This window comes from Oncorhynchus kisutch, linkage group LG25, assembly GCF_002021735.2.
Source record: "Oncorhynchus kisutch isolate 150728-3 linkage group LG25, Okis_V2, whole genome shotgun sequence".
In the NCBI taxonomy this organism is placed as follows: domain Eukaryota; kingdom Metazoa; phylum Chordata; class Actinopteri; order Salmoniformes; family Salmonidae; genus Oncorhynchus; species Oncorhynchus kisutch.
Genome location: NC_034198.2, coordinates 35,726 through 52,630, shown reverse-complemented (window position 1 = coordinate 52,630; position 16,905 = coordinate 35,726). Strand labels below are relative to the sequence as shown.

General features: G+C 48.2%; 2 non-coding genes across 2 annotated transcripts; both read left to right on the top strand.

Annotated features, from left to right (window-relative positions):
• The first annotated feature begins 5,946 nt into the window (after positions 1-5,946).
• Positions 5,947-6,063, top strand: LOC116357524 (U5 spliceosomal RNA). The gene has a single exon (XR_004205546.1). It is a non-coding gene; the product is annotated as a U5 spliceosomal RNA (small nuclear RNA).
• A 10,169-nt stretch (positions 6,064-16,232) lies between these two features.
• LOC116357525 (U5 spliceosomal RNA) lies at positions 16,233-16,349 on the top strand. Its single transcript, XR_004205547.1, has one exon. It is a non-coding gene; the product is annotated as a U5 spliceosomal RNA (small nuclear RNA).
• Positions 16,350-16,905: the final 556 nt, after the last annotated feature.

Below are 16,905 nucleotides of genomic sequence, written 5' to 3'. Positions count from 1 at the left end.
ACACGGTCAACGTTAGGCTTGCACGGATCGGGAGGACCTTAGGAACGTACCTGAGGTCGAATTGTGCTTCTCACCCTAACGGTTCTCTCACTGTCACCCAAAAGCAAATGACGTTGTGGGGCAGGCTTCATTTTGGGCCTACTTTTCTAATGGTCGCTGCGCTTAGACCGAGCGAGCTACGGTCAAGCGGGATATCTCGTTGAACTCGGCACGGCCTAGAGATTATGTTTATGCCATTGCCTTCTCTCTGTGTCTTTGAGCACCGCACTTTATCACTCCATCCTTGCTGTGTGTGTGTGTGTGAGAGCTTTTCTTTGACATCTGCTGGGAGAAATGACTGATTTACAGTTTAGGAGGGTTACCTAGTCACACATATGAAGTTTTGGAGAGATGTGACCTTTCTAACCCTTCAAAACAGACAGTGTGACCCAATTAAAGGCACTTCCGGTTGGCACAGGAAGCTATAAGTAAACACATGTCTTGATTGACATAAAACTCAGGATTCTGTAAGTTTCTAAGTCTTTAAGTTAAGAATTGACTGATCTACGATCTACACAGGGTTGAATGTAGTCATTTTCACCTTTGAAGGTTATGTACATCAAAACACCTTTTGGGTTAATTTAACCACTTCCGTTTGCTTCAGGAAGCTTAGAATTGGCACAGGTAGACCTCATAGTGGTCTGATGGACTGTCATAGAAGACAGGTTCATAAGGCATTCATAACCCACATAGGCTTCAGGTTGAATTTAGGGGTGCAGGCAATGTATTCCTATGGGGAGAGAAGTCAATGCAAACTCTTTGAAGTAAACACCTTCTTTTAACTATTAAGGGTTAATGCCACACGGTCAACGTTAGGCTTGCACGGATCGGGAGGACCTCAGGTACGTTCCTGAGGTCGAATTGTGCTTCTCACCTTAACGGTTCTCTCACTGTCACCCAAAAGCAAATGACGTTGTGGGGCAGGCTTCATTTTGGGCCTACTTTTCTAATGGTCGCTGTGCTTAGACCGAGCGAGCTACGCTCAAGCGGGGCATCTTGTTGAACTCGGCACGGCCTAGAGAATATGGAAATGCCATTGTAGGCTTTGTGTGTCTTTAAGCACCGCACTTTGTCACTCCATCCTTGCTGAGTGTGTGTTTCTGTGTGTGTGTGTGTGTGTGAGAGAGAGCTTTTCTTTGACATCTGTTGGGAGAAATGACTGCCTTACAGTTTATGGGGGTTGCCTAATCACACATATGAAGTTTTGAAAAGATCTGACCTTTTTAACCCTTGGAAACTGCCACTGTGACACCATTTAAGGCACTTCCGGTTGGCACAGGAAGCTATAAATAAACTCATATCCTGATTGAGGTATGCCTTTACATAATCCTGAGTTTTAAGTCTTTACGTTAAGAACTGAGTTATTTACGGAGGGTTTAGGGAGTGTGTGTTATTTCAGAAAATCATAAAAAATCACAGAAATCTCGCAGAGCTCCGAAGCACACTTTAAAAAGATTCGTAAGAACACCCTGCAACTGGATCTGTAACCGTTGAAAAAAAAAAACACCTATCCGTGAACATCACCAATCTGTCGTTTGTACGATTTCTCTTAAATGACGATAGATAAATGGCTGTTTTTTTTTTTATTGACACCGGAGGCTCCTTGACTTTGACGTGAAGTGGAAAAATAATTTCTCTATTTTCATTTTGGACCTTTAATCCCAGATAAATGGCCATAACTCAAAAACCGTTGAGGCCTAGACGCCATCTTGTTCGGGGCCAACTGCCCATTATGCCAAACCTACGCTCACCGAGTTTCGTCTTTGAAATATTTTCAGTTTTCGAGATAAGGCCCCGTCGTGAATCGTGATGTTTTGTCCAATAGCAATATGATTGCTTATGCCCTCTTGTGGGAATTTCCGGGACAGCGGCAAAATGACCAAAATCGTATTATTTTTGTAAAACGGAAACCGAATGTCCGACAAAGTTCATTTGATGACTTCCCGGTAGGTCCGGCCCTGCCGCTCGGCCCGACGCCGTCCGCGAATTTTACAAACGATTTCGGACGTCTAGTAAGGGACCGTACATTTGCAATATGGACTTTCTCACTAACCATATGGCACCTGCCGAAATCTTCCCTTAAGGTATGTTAGTGTAAATGTAAGGGGGTTGAGGGATAGGGTTAAATGAAGGGCGGTTTTTAGTTATTTAGAGGGTGTGGGGTTTGATTTTTGTTTTTTACATTAGCTTCACCTAAGGGATAGATGGGATGTTGTGATGTTTAAGAGGGAGTGGGATAAGGGGGAATCAGTTTGGGGTATAGGGGGGGTTCACTCTTTGGGGGTAGGGATTTTGTGTGGGCATAGGGATGTTAAGGTTGAGGATTCTTTTGTCGTTATGCAAGGGAGGGTTTTAGGGGTGGATGTCACATTAAGGGATTGCAGGTATAGATTAGTTGGGGTGTACGGGCCACAGGTGGCGGCAGACAGAAGGGCGATGGTGGACTGTCTGACGCCCCTGTGTGCCACAAATAGGCAGTTGGTGATAGGGGGAGATTTTAATATAGATTTAGGGATAGGGGGGTATAGCAGTGCAGGCGCCATCACCGGGCTAATGGCTTGCCATGGTCTGGTTGATGGCGGCCTGCACACTACTCCGGCAATGGTCGGTCCTACATGGCGCAACTCCAGGGGGGTTGCGCGGAGGCTCGACTACATTTTTCTATCCAGGTCTTTGGGTCAGTTGTCTGGTCGGCTGTTGCCTGTCTTCTTTTCAGATCACGACGGGGTGCTCCTGCAGGTGAGTTCTCCAGTCTGCCTCTTCGGTAGGGGGTACTGGAAATTAGATCGGGAAGTGCTGGATGAGCAAGCTTTCGTTAATGCCTTTATTGGTGTGTTTCGGGGGCTTGAAGGCCTCCGGTCCATGTGCGAGGGGGTGTTAGAGTGGTGGGACTTAGTCAAGGTAAGGATTAGGGTCTTTATTATAGGATATTGTAAGAGGAGAAAAAGGGAGGAAAGGAGGGAGGTGGATCATATCCAAAGGTTGCTCGAGCTCGAGTATGAGGCAGGCAACCTCGGCGGGTCGGTCGACTGGGAGAGATCCACTGCCCTGAAGGCGCAACTCAGGGAGCTGCAGGAGCGGAAGGCTCGAGCTTTCCTGGAGCGTGCGCATAGTGGCTTTTTAGAACATAACGAGACTTGTTCCGCTATGTTCTTTAAGTCGGTTAGGGCCAGGCAGAGTGGGAAGTTAATGCATGGAGTTAGAGAAGAAGATGGTAGTATAGTAAGTAAACCAGAGGAGATGGTCAGGGTGACAACTGAGCATTTCCGAGGTTTATTTAAGGAAAGGGTAATAGATGTAGAGCAGGGAAATGTGTTTTTAGAACACTTGTCCCGGCGGTTGCCGGAGGACGTTAGAGATGCGATGGAGGCTCAGATCTCCCTTGAAGAGGTTGAGACCGCCCTCAGGAGGATGGGTAAAGGGAAGGTGCCTGGGATGGATGGTCTACCGGCCGAGTTTTACCTCAAGTTTTTGGGTATACTTGAACCGGTGGTACTCGAAGTCTTGAAGGCCATCCTTGAGACAAGGGTCCCAGGGGGATCAATGGCTGTTGGTGTGCTGTCACTTCTGTACAAGAAGGGGGACGCAACAGACCTTGGCAACTGGCGGCCATTGACCATGCTGTGTGTAGACTACAAGTTGCTTGCAAAGGTCTTAGCAGACCGGTTGCGCACAGCCCTTCCCTACGTCGTCCATGAGGATCAGACGTGCGGGGTAGAGGGACGCTCAATTAGATGGAACCTTCAGTTGATAAGGGACTCCATCGCCTGGGTTGAAGATAGAGGTCTGCCTTTAATGGTAGCAGCGCTTGATCAGGCGAAAGCCTTTGATCGCGTGAATAGATCCTTTCTATTCAGGGTATTAGGTAGATTAGGATTTGGGGAGAAGTATATAGGATGGATCCGTACATTATATGTTGGAGCGGGGTGTCGAGTTAGCGTAAACGGTCACTTGGGTGACGTTTTTGACCTCTCGTCTGGGGTCAGGCAGGGTTGCCCGCTCTCGGCACTCCTCTTCATTCTGTACATGGAGCCTCTGGGGGCTGCCATTAGGGCAGACACGGGGGTGGAGGGCTTGTTGATCCCTGGAAGCGGTGGGCTGCGTGTTAAGATGACGCAGTACGCCGATGACACTTCCTTGCTGCTATGCAAGGACTCGTGCCTGACAAGGTCCCTTGCCATCATTGGGGATTTCACCCGAGCGTCGGGGGCAGTTCTGAATCATGCAAAGTCTTCCGTGAAGTTTTTCGGAAGATGGCGCAGTAGGACGGATGTGCCCGGGGGGTTCTCTCTCTGTGAAGGGGCCCTGAGGATTCTCGGGGTCCATTTTGAGACCTCCGGCTCAGTGACGCTGAATTGGAACATGGGTATTGCAGTGGTACAGAGGAAGCTAGCAATGTGGAAGGCTAGGTCTTTGTCTTTTATGGGCAAGGTCCTGGTCCTAAAGGTGGATGTACTGCCATCTCTGTTGTATTTGGCATACATTTACCCATTGCCGGCTTGCCTGAGGAGGCCTCTAGTGAGGCTTGTGTTCCAGTTCATGTGGGGTGGCAGGTACGAGTGGGTCGCCAGGGCGCGCATGCTCTGTCCCATCGGGGAGGGAGGTAGGGGGGTACCACATCTCCCCCTCAAGCTGGATGCAATCTTCGTTTCCTTTCTGTTGACGGAGCTTGCTCATCCAGTGATACACCCATCCGGTTACCTCCTGCGGGTGTTGTTCTCGTATCAGGCGAGAAGCGTAATGGTGTGGTCTAACGCGGGTCCTCGGGCGGAACAGCTGCCGTGGCACTTTGGCCATGCGGCCAAGTGGCTGCGTGCGCACCCCGAGGTTGAAGTTGCCCGAGTAGGTTTAGACCACAGGCACCTGTACGAGGAGGTCAGGCAGGCGGGGAGTCCTGCGCCTGTAGCGGGCATCTCGGCGGTGGTCTGGGAGGGAGTGCAGGCGCGGGGCCTGGACAACAGGCTCAAAGACCTGAATTGGTTGAGCCTCCATAAGTGCTTGCCGGTACGTTCCATCATGTACCGGCATAGCTTGGCGCGATCCCCCACCTGCCCAAGATCTGCTTGTGGCAGGGAGGAGACCGTGCGCCATGTCTTTTGGGACTGTGCCTTTGCCGGAGTGGTATGGGCTAGGGCACGGGTGTTGATAGGTTTGGTCAGAAGCGATTTAGTTGTGACGTGGGCTAGGTTAGAAAGAGGTGTAGGGAGAGCGAGGGGAACAGATAGGGATAGGTTTCTGCTCTGGCTTCTCATGAGCCTCTTTAAACGGGGGCTGTGGGAAGCCAGGCAGGAATTGGTAAAGACAGGGAGAGATTGGGGGGTGGAAGGGATAGTGAGGAGGGAGGATGAAGCGGGAGGAGAGGAAGTGGGGGCAGCATGCGGCACGGGAGAGGTGGAAAGGGGGTTGAGAGTGTTAGATTGAGGGTTGTAAAGGGTTAGATCAGGGTCGGAGAGAAAGGGCAAGGGTTAGGTATTGGTTAGGTATGAAGGGGAGGGACGATGCTCCCCTGAGTTTTTTGGTTTGGTTTGTGGGTTTTTGTTAATTAAAAATGCCATTATTTGAGTTTGAAAGAAAAGTATGATTTTGAGTTGTATTAATGAATGGCATTGCAAGTAATAAATTATTTTTTCTGTTTAATATCTGATACGTCCCCCATAGGGCGAAGCGCCTTTCAATGGGGTCCCCCGTTTCCCGCCCAAAAAAAAAAATTGGGCCAGGATTGTGTGTGTGTGTGTGTCATTGTGTGTGTCTCTCTCTCTCTCTCTGTGTCTCTTGTGTCTCTGTGTCTGTGACCTTCTTTTCATCCACAGCCCTCAAACTTGGAAGAGTGGGTTCCGGGAGCACCCGCGGGAACCCGGCCTACAGTGCACAGAGTGTGTCTCGGGCCCCCGACCTCTGACTTCCATATGACTCTGGTTTCTCTTCATTACGCACAAGCCTTTCGCCTTTTACTAAAGACTTCTGTGGAGAGGAACACTTACGAGTTCAACGTATGTTTGGAGTGGCTTTGCTTCTTGCAGAGCCCGGTATCTTGTTTCAAGAGAAATTGACATAGATGTGCCAGGATAGTGACTTAAAGACGCTACCTGACATGACTCCTTGCTGTCCCCAGTCCACCTGGCCATGCTGCTGCTCCAGTTTCAACTGTTCTGCCTTATTATTATTCGACCATGCTGGTCATTTATGAACATTTGAACATCTTGGCCATGTTCTGTTATAATCTCCACCCGGCACAGCCAGAAGAGGACTGGCCACCCCACATAGCCTGGTTCCTCTCTAGGTTTCTTCCTAGGTATTGGCCTTTCTAGGGAGTTTTTCCTAGCCACCGTGCTTCTACACCTGCATTGCTTGCTGTTTGGGGTTTTAGGCTGGGTTTCTGTACAGCACGTTGAGATATCAGCTGATGTACGAAGGGCTATATAAATAAATTTGATTTGATTTGATTTGATTAGCAACTTTTTACAAAAAACACCTGCCTGCCTGTCTGTCTGTCTGTAGCCGGGGAAACGGTGGGTGGGTGGGATTTGGAGGAGCCGGCTCTTGCCAACCCACCCGCTGAGGTCTGTCGAGACCCCCGGGGGCCTGGCGGTTGCAGGGTTCCATTTGTGGGTTATCGCTTCTCGGCCTTTTGGCTCAGATCAAGCTTGGTACCGAGGTGCCCCAGAGCTCGCTGAGCCAAAAGGTCGAAGGTAGGATAGGAGGGAGGGTTTTTAAAAAGGATTTTGCGGTTTTTTGAACCAATTGTCCTTTATTTTTCAGCTTCTGTCTAAAGAAAGCTTTTTTTGGAAGAATGGAGCAACAGAAAAAAGAACGGGCAGTACCTACAATCGGGTTGGCTAACACGGTGAGATTTTCATGGATTGAAAAGGAGAAGGAGCCATGGGGGAGAGAGACTTTCGGGAGGAATATCGTGATGGGCTACCTAAAACTGCAGTTCAAGGATGTTCTCTGTCTGCAGGGGAACCCATTAGAGAAGGCTTTTGACGTGACGTTATACACGGAGGAGAGACATGACGGAATAATGAAGAAGGTGAGGGCGTAGAAAGAAGAAGGACCCCTGTGCCATTACGCGGTGACCAGCCTGGCAAGGAACAACTTCAGGGTGGTCACCGTAAACATGTACAATCCGCATGTGAAGGATGAGGAAGTGAGGGCCTTTCTGGGGAGATACATGGACAATGTCTCCTCAGCGAGGTACCTCAGGGACTCCCTGGGTTTCTGGAACGGGAAGAGAGGTTTCCAGGCGTTACTCAGGGAGTCCCCAAAGAGTGTGGATGGCTACCTCCATCCTCCGGCGATGTTCTCCCTGGGGGCTGACAGGGGGACGTTGTATTATGCACGTCAGCCCCCGTTCTGCAGGCATTGTATGGCCTACGGCCATATCCTGGCCTCGTGCAACACCATGAAGTGTCGTTTCTGTGGATCGGGAGAGCCAAGGATTGTGACGAGCCAAAGGCTTGAGTTGAGTTTGAGTTTATTTTTTATTTTTACAGGGACAGTGCACATTAATCAACGTTTCAGTAAAAGTGCCGGTTTTAGCCAGCCGGCTAATTTTCAACCACAGTCCCTGGGCAGGTTATTAAAAACAATTACAATATAGACAATAGCAACATAGAACAAGCAAGACATAGCAACATAGGACAAGCAAGACATAGCATACAGACAGAGCAACATAGGACAAGCAAGACGTAGCATACAGACAGAGCAGCATAGAACAAAAAGCAGCAAGTCAAAATTCATAAAAGCAACAAAGTGTTTCCACACCTCACAAGCTACAGACAACAGACAACATGGAGAGCGGCAACACACAGCTAGGGACCATGTTCACAAATCTGATTGACCTTTAGCCATGTCTTCAAGTATTTTGTGAAAGTGTGATATGTGGTGCAGTTATGTGTGTCTGATGGCAGTGTATTCCAGACATGGGAAGCTCTCACAGAGAATGCAGATTTAATAAAGGTGATTTTCCTTAGGGGAACTATACAGTCACCTCTCATGGCAGACCTTGTGGATCTGCTGCCATATGTCTGGGTTTTCTGTTTAACAAAAATATTGAGTGGAGGGGGAGCCAGGCCATTAAGGATCTTGAATACAAGACATGCGTCGGTGTATTGCACAAGATTTTCCCAACTCAAGAGCTCATGCTTTCTAAGCATGTGACAATGATGATGGCTATTGGGCTTCCTATCAAGCACTTTGAGAGCCTGTTTGTAGACAGACTGAATAGGTTTTAATGTTGTACAGCAAGCTTGGGCCCAACTAGTCAAGCAGTATGTTAAGTGGGGGAGTATCATAGATTTGAAGTACAGTTTTGCTACCTCTGTAGTCAAACAATTTCGTATAAATCGGAAATTAGCTAGGTTGAATTTGGTTATTTGAATTACCTTTTTCACATGCTTTTTAAAAGAGAGGTTGGAATCAAGTATGATGCCAAGGTACTTAAAATCAGATACCACCTGGAGCTTCTCCCCTGACACATAGACATCTGGCTCAGTAGCATCTGTTGCCCTCTTTGTGAAGAACATGCAAACAGTTTTTTTCACATTGAGATGCATACACGAGTCACTGAGCCACTTTGTAACCTGGACCATTACAGTAGTGAGTTCTTGTGCAGCTTGTTGTTTGCTCTTTGCATGCACATATATCACTGTATCATCTGCATACATTTGAACTTCAGACCCAGTACAGACAGAAGGCAGATCATTAATGTACAGGCTGAACAGGAGGGGCCCCAGTATTGACCCTTGGGGCATGCCCACATCATAGCTACGAGTGGGCGACAGCTCATTGCTCACTCTGACACACTGAGTTCTGCCTTCAAGGTATGATTTCATCCATCTCAAGGCATCAGGGGAAAAGTTGAACTTGGACAATTTTGTGATGAGAATCTCATGGTTAACAGTATCAAAAGCCTTTCCTCCAGAAACACAGCCCCAACAGCACACCCTTTGTCCATCTTGGACTTCACATTTTCCAGAAGAAAGCAGTTGGCCGTTTCTGTGGAGTGTTTCGCTCTGAAGCCAAACTGCATGGAGTGTAATGTGAAGGGGCTGTTGTTGAGGTGGGCAATCAGTTGTTCTGCTACACACTTTTCAACAACCTTTGACACCACATGTAATATACTAATGGGCCTGTAGTTACTCACGTTAGCAGGGTCGCCTGATTTAAAGATGGCCGTTATTATGGCCGACTTCCATACCCTTGGAAACACACCGAGACCGATAGATGTGTTGGTGACCTTAGTAATGGGGCCAATGAGTGACTCTTTGTAGTTTTTAAGAAAGGTAGAGTCCATCCCAAACACATCTTTGGCTTTAGAGTTCTTTAGTGAGCTAATCACCTTGTTCACCTTTGACTCAGAAATCTCCCTTATGATGAAGACAGGTTGAGTGTCGTTCACTAGCACTGAGCCCAAGAAACCAGTGGAGGGGTTCTGTGTCAGTACCCTGACAGAGTCAATAAAGTAGGAATTGAAGGCTATTGCTATTTCGACTGCATCCTGTGTTAGATTGTTATTCACCATGATTTCTAGTCTTTTTGCAGTGTTACTATTGTCTTTCCCTGTTAACTTTTTTAGATTCTCCCATATCAATTTAGAATTTCCCTTTGCTTCACCAATTATGTTAATAAAAAAGTTTGCCTTGGCCTGTCTGATTTCTTTCATCACCTTATTTTTCAACATGGTAAACCTACGTTTGTCATGCTCTAATTTAGATTTTAGGGCTATCTTTAGAGCATAATCTCGTTCTTTCATCAATTTCCAGATTTCTCCATTTAGCCAAGGAAGAGTGCTCTTTTGGCCAGGTTTGGATTTGATTTTCTTTAGGAAGCCATTTATTGTAGTCTGGATTGTGGATAGAAAAACCTGACTATCAGCTTCCACGTCTGTATAGGACAAGAGATCATTCCAGTTTATTCCCTTAATTGCTTTTTCAAAATAGTTTAATTCACTCTTAGGTATTCTGAGTTGATCCGGCTTTCTAACAGTAGAGAGGTTAAACCTGCTCTTAGACAGCTTTCTGGCTATAAGTGTCAGATTATGATCAGACAGCCCAGTAACCATATTGAATGATTTAGTCACTCTCTCTGGTTTATTACTGAACACCAAATCAATCTCTGTTTTAGAGCAACAAGTCACCCTGGTCGGCCCTTTAACTAGCTGTGTAAGGTCAAAGGTATTAGTGATCCGTTTGAGGGTTTTCCTACAACACTTGTCTTCATAATTAATGTTAAAATCTCCCATTAAGATGACCTCTTTCCCAAAATCACATTCCCTAAGCATGGTATTAAACTGATCAAAAAACACACTTTTGGTGGAAGGTGGCCTATACATTCCAATGAGGGTAAAAGACATTTGGGGAGACAGTGTAACGTTCAGGCCGATACATTCTAGTTCATTATCACATGACCACTCAATTTGTTTACATCGGATATGTTCTTTAATGTAAATCATCACACCCCCTCCTCTTCCTTCAATCCTGTCTCTCCTGAAAACATTGTAGCCAGGCACAATCAAAGCAGCATATGGAGAGTGTTTATGGAGCCATGTCTCTGAGAGGCAGAGAAAGTCAAGGTTGGAGTCTGTGTAGATGTTGAATTTGATGACTTTTTGGAATGACACTACGAATGTTCAAGTGTCCCCCTAGTAGTCCCTTGGGCTTAGCTCGTGGGTCCCAGATGACTCGAGAGTGATTGACACATTGAAAAAAGTTACATTCTGTGTTTTCTGACGGCTGGGTTTAGGCCGTTTTGTTCCGTTTTGATTAGGGGCAGTTCGGTAGCGCAATTAACAATCCCTCCCGCCTGCACTGGATGCGGGGAACTAATTAAAATAGCTTGCGTACCAGAAGCAGAGTCAGGGATCGCATATAGCGACTCTGGTATGTTTGAAGAGTCAAAATCTATCCTGGAGCCGGGTGAGTCGAGAGAAACGATAGGACCATAGCACTCACCCACCTCCACAGCGGCGAGGACCAGTGGACGAGGCCATCCACCGCTCTCCACTCCGGTGCGTATCACTGGCTCGGTGATATTGGGCCCAGGATTGAGTTGTACATCCCCGGAGAGCAGGAGGGTAGTGAACAGGTAGTTTAACAGTGTCCGATAAATGTTGGACTTGTGTTTGTTACGCCTAAGCGGTTCAGTAGAATAAGGAGCGAGGTAGACTTGGCCATTATTCAGAACATTATGGTATGCTGTGTACTGTCCGCTCCCGTGGAACGGTGAACCAATGTGTTTGGTGTTGATATTCTCCGGTAGTAGACTGATTGTGTCATCCCAGCAAGGACGCACTGAGATTATCAGTAGAGCAGCTACATAACTGACAATCATGGCAGAGTACTGGAGATAAAACACATAATTGCGCTTTAACTCTTTAACTCTCTTTACTTAGCTGGGATCGGCGTACACCTGATGGTTTAGATAAAATTACAGCATTCGAATGAGAAGCGGCACCTGCTGCACCACCCTGTCTTCCGTCCGCCATCTGATTGGCCTCCCTGTTTGCCTCAGCCCCTTACATTTTAGGGGAGGATGACTCCAGTGAGGGGGCTGTGGGCTGTGTGCTAGAGGGATCCCAACTCCTGTTTGGGGAGGTGCGGTCCCCTACATACGGCCCCGAGGCAAACAGGGAGGGGGGGTGGTGGGTGGTGGTGAGGAACCCAGGGTGCAGGGCACCCGGCCTAACACACTGCCTGCATCCTGGGTTGGAGAGATGGAGGAGGACGGGGGGGCGTCAGGAGAGGAGAGGACGTCCCCGCCGGTGGAGAAGGACCAGGGGAGCATCGGGTGAGTCTCTTGTTTTTTATTTGGTTTTTGGGGTTTATTTGTGGTAAATAATTAAATGAGTGTTTGTTTATTTTGTTAGTCTAAATGTTAGGGGGTTAAGGGATTATGTTAAAAGGAGGGCGGTGTTTTGTTATTTAGAGGGTGTGGGGTTTGATTTCTGTTTATTACAGGAGGTTCACCTGAGGGATGGTGGGGATGTGTGTAGATTTAGGAGGGAGTGGGATAAGGGGGAATCATTTTGGGGCATAGGAGGGGTGCACTCAACAGGAGTAGGGATTTTGTGTGGGAATAGAGAGGTTAAGGTAGAGAGCACTTTTGTTGTAATGCAGGGTAGAGTATTGGGGATAGATGTGAAGTATAGAGAAGTTAGATATAGGTTAATTGGGGTGTATGGACCACAGGTGGCGGCAGACAGGAGGGAGATGGTGGACTGTCTGGCGCCTCTGTGTGTTACAAACAGGCACTTGGTGATAGGAGGGGATTTTAATATAGATTTAGGGGTAGGAGGTGATAGCAGTGCAGGTGCCATCACTGGGCTAATGGCTTGCCATGGTCTGGTTGATGGTGGCCTGCACACTACTCCAGCAATGGTCGGTCCTACATGGCGCAACTCCAAGGGGGTTGCGCGGAGGCTCGACTACATTTTTGTATCCAGGTCTTTGGGTCAGTTGTCTGGGCGGCTGTTGCCTGTTTTCACGGATCACGACGGGGTGTTCCTGCAGGTGGGGTCCCCAGTCTGCCTCTTCGGTAGGGGGTACTGGAAGTTAGATTGGGATATACTGGAGGAGCAGGCTTTCGTTGACGCATTTTTTTGTTTCTTTCGAAGGCTCGACGGCCTCCGGTCTATGTGCCAGGGGGTGTTAGAGTGGTGGGATTTAGTTAAGGTGAGGATTAGGGCTTTTATAATAGGGTATTGTAAAAGGAAAAAGAGGGAGGAAAGGAGGGAGGTGGATCATATCCAAAGGTTGCTCGAACTGGAGTACGAGGCAGGCAACCTCGGCGGGTCGATTGACTGGGAGAGAACCGCAGCTCAGGGAGCTGCAGGAGCAGAAGGCTCGAGCTTTCCTGGAGCGTGCACATAGTGGCTTTTTAGAACATAATGAGACTTGTTCCGCTATGTTCTTTAAGTCGGTTAGGGCCAGGCAGAGTAGGAAGGTAATGCATGGATTTAGAAAAGAAGATGGTAGTGTAGTAAGTAAACCAGAGGAGATGGTCAGGGTGACAACTGATCATTTCCAAGGTTTGTTTAAGGAAAGGGAAATAGATGTAGAGCAGGGAAATGTGTTTATAGAACACTTGTCCCGGCGGTTGCCGGAGGACATTAGAGACGTGATGGAGGCCCAGATCTCACTAGAAGAGGTTGAGAGCGCTCTTAGGAGGATGGGAAAAGGGAAGGTGCCTGGGATTGATGGGCTGCCGGCTGAGTTTTACCTCAAGTTTTGGGGTATACTTGGACCGGTGGTTCTCGAAGTCTTGAAAGCCCTCCTCGAGACGGGTGTCCCGGGGGGTTCAATGGTAGTCGGTGTGCTGTCACTTCTTTACAAGAAGGGGGACGCAACCGACCTTGGCAACTGGCGGCCATTGAGCTTGATGACGAGCTTGGAGGGCACTATGGTGTTAAATTCCGAGCTGTAGTCGATGAACAGCATTCTCACATAGGTTTTCCTCTTGTCCAGATGGGTTAGGGCAGTGTGCAGTGTGGCTGAGATTGCATCGTCTGTGGACCTATTTGGGCGGTAAGCAAATTGGAGTGGGTCTAGGGTGTCAGGTAGGGTGGAGGTGATATGGTCCTCGACTAGTCTCTCAAAGCACTTCATGATGATGGAAGTGAGTGCTACGGGGCGGTAGTCGTTTAGCTCAGTTACCTTAGCTTTCTTGGGAACAGGAACAATGGTGGCCCTCTTGAAGCATGTGGGAACAACAGACTGGGATAGGGATTGATTGAATATGTCCGTAAACACACCAGCCAGCTGGTCTGCGCATGCTTTGAGGGCGTGGCTGGGGATGCCGTCTGGGCCTGCAGCCTTGCGAAGGTTGACACGTTTAAATGTTTTCCTCACGTCGGCTGCAGTGAAGGAGAGTCCGCATGTTTTAGTTGCGGGCCGTGTCAGTGGCACTGTATTGTCCTCAAAGCGGGCAAAAAAGTTATTTAGTCTGCCTGGGAGCAAGACATCCTGGTCCGTGACTGGGCTGGTTTTCTTTTTGTAATCCGTGATTGACTGTAGACCCTGCCACATACCTCTTGTGTCTGAGCCGTTGAATTGAGATTCTACTTTGTCTCTATACTGACGCTTAGGTTGTTTGATTGCCTTGAGGAGGGAATAGTTACACTGTTTGTATTCGGTCATGTTTCCGGTCACCTTGCCCTGATTAAAAGCAGTGGTTCGGGCTTTCAGTTTCACGCGAATGCTGCCATCAATCCACGGTTTCTGGTTTGGGAATGTTTTAATCGTTGCTATGGGAACGACATATTCAACGCACGTTCTAATGAACTCGCTCACCGAATCAGCGTATTCGTCAATGTTGTTGTCTGACGCAATACGAAACATATCCCAGTCCACGTGATGGAAGCAGTCTTGGAGTGTGGAATCAGATTGGTCGGACCAGCATTGAACAGACCTCAGCGCGGGAGCTTCTTGTTTTAGTTTCTGTCTGTAGGCAGGGATCAACAAAATGGAGTCGTGGTCAGCTTTTCCGAAAGGAGGGCGGGGCAGGGCCTTATATGCGTCGCGGAAGTTAGAATAGCAGTGATCCAAGGTTATTCCAGCCCTGGTTGCGCAATCGATATGCTGATAAAATTTAGGGCGTCTTGTTTTCAGATTAGCCTTGTTAAAATCCCCAGCTACAATGAATGCAGCCTCCGGATAAATGGATTCCAGTTTGCAAACAGTCAAATAAAGTTCGTTCAGAGCTATCGATGTGTCTGCTTGGGGGGGGAATATATACGGCTGTGATTATAATCGAAGAGAATTCCCTTGGAAGATAATGCGGTCGACATTTGATTGTGAGGAATTCTAAATCAGGTGAACAGAAGGACTTGAGTACCTGTATGTTGTTATGATCACACCACGTCACGTTAACCATGAAGCATACGCCCCCACCATGGAGACGGTGTCAGAAGGTACGGGGGAGGAGGGGGAGATTCTTGAGGAACACCTCCCCCCATGTAAAAGAAACGTTGAGGAGCTCTCTGACCCCGAACAGGGTGAGGAGAAAAAGGGAAAGGTGGAGTGGGAGAGCTCCCAGGGGGAGGAAGAACCCAGAACCTTCCCCTCCAACTCCCCCAATCAAGTCTCCTTTTTAAGTCCTGTTTTAACCTCCTCTCCCTTTCCAAACTCCCTTACCCCGGAGGGAGAGAGAGAAAGTCCCTGAGAACTAACCCCCTTTTAACTGTTCAATGCTTTTTCTTTTAGCACTGTTTTTACTCACCCCTTTTATGGCTTTTAAAATCACCACGATAAATGTGAGGAGTGTAAGAACAGCAACAAGAGCACAGTCGGTTTTATCCTTTTTAGAAAGGTTTAACTCGGATGTGTTTTTACTACAGGAGTGTGGTCTACCCTTTTTACCCTCTTACAGGAAATGGGAGGATAAGTGGCAGCACGGACCCTCCATTTGGAGTGGTTCCAATTTTAACAAGAACGACGGTGTTGCCATTTTAATCGGTGAGGCTGGTGAGGTGAGGGCCTTTTTTTGGTGTAGGGGAGCACGGTGGTGGTAGGTGGGCGTGCTCTTTTAGCCAATTGTACTTTTATGGGGAGGGATTTTAACGTGCTAAATGTGTATGGTTTTAACGATAAACATGACCGGTGTACACCCCATACAGCACGAGCTGAGGTGTTAGGTCCTCCCCTGCTGGCAGACACGAGGTGATCAGGGGGCCTGCTTCCTTCCACAGGTCCCTGGCGGCTCTGCACTCCCAGAGCATGTGCCTCACCGACTCTTCTTGGCCGCAGCCTGGTCGGGGACACGCGGATGTCCTCGCCATGCCCCGTGAGTGCATAACGGCCCTGACCGGGAGGATCTCGTGGGCGACCATCCAGGACAGGTCCCGATGCCGATTCAGGAGAGCAGGATGGGCCACATTGCGCCAAACCGGTGTGGGCTCACCTGCTAGCTAGCTAGCAGAAGAAGACAAGGAAAGAAACATTCAAACTGAAAAAAGGGCGAAGCGCCCTTCAATGGGGTCCCCCGTTTCCTGCCATTTTACTTAAAAACTAAAAATTGGGCCAGGATAGTGTGTGTGTGTGTGTCTGTCTCTCTCTCTGTCGCTGTGCCTCTGTGTCTGTGACCTTCCTTTTATCCACAGCCCTCAAACTTGGAAGAGTGGGTTCCGGGAGCACCCGCGGGAACCCGGCCTAGAGTGCACAGAGTGTGTCTCGGGCCCCGACCTCATGACTTCCATATGACTCTGGTTTCTCTTCATTACGCACAAGCCTTTCGCCTTTAGTTAAAGACTTCCGTGGAGAGGAACACTTACGAGTTTAACGTATTTTTGGAGTGGCTTTGCTTCTTGCAGAGCCCGGTATCTTGTTTCAAGAGAAATTGACAGAGATGGGCCAGGATAGTGACTTACAGACGCATTAGCGACTTTTTCCAAAAAACACCTGCCTGTCGCCAGAGAAATAGTGGGTGGGTGGATGGGGAGGAGCCGGCTCTTGCCAACCAGCTGAGGTCTGTCGAGACCCCCGGGGGTCCGGCGGTTGCAGGGTTCCATTTGTGGGTTATCGCTTCTCGGCCTTTTGGCTTCAGATCAAGCTTGGTACCGAGGTGCCCCAGAGCTAGCTGAGTCAAAAGGTCGGAGATAGGAGGGCGATAAGGTTGCTGTTGGACGGTGTCTGATTTTCAAGTAGTGGTTGTTTTGGTTTTCCAGTATTTTCCGTTTGGAGAGTTGGTTTTCGTTGTTATTTGAACGTGCATTTTTTTCATTTAGAAATGGCGCGTAAGAGTTCCAGTAAATTGGGACTAGGAATCGGATTAGCTAATGCGATGAGGTTCGCCTGGAGTGACAAAGATATGGAGCCCTTCGGGAGAGACATTTTTGGAAGAACCATATTGATGGGGAAACTGAAGCTCGAA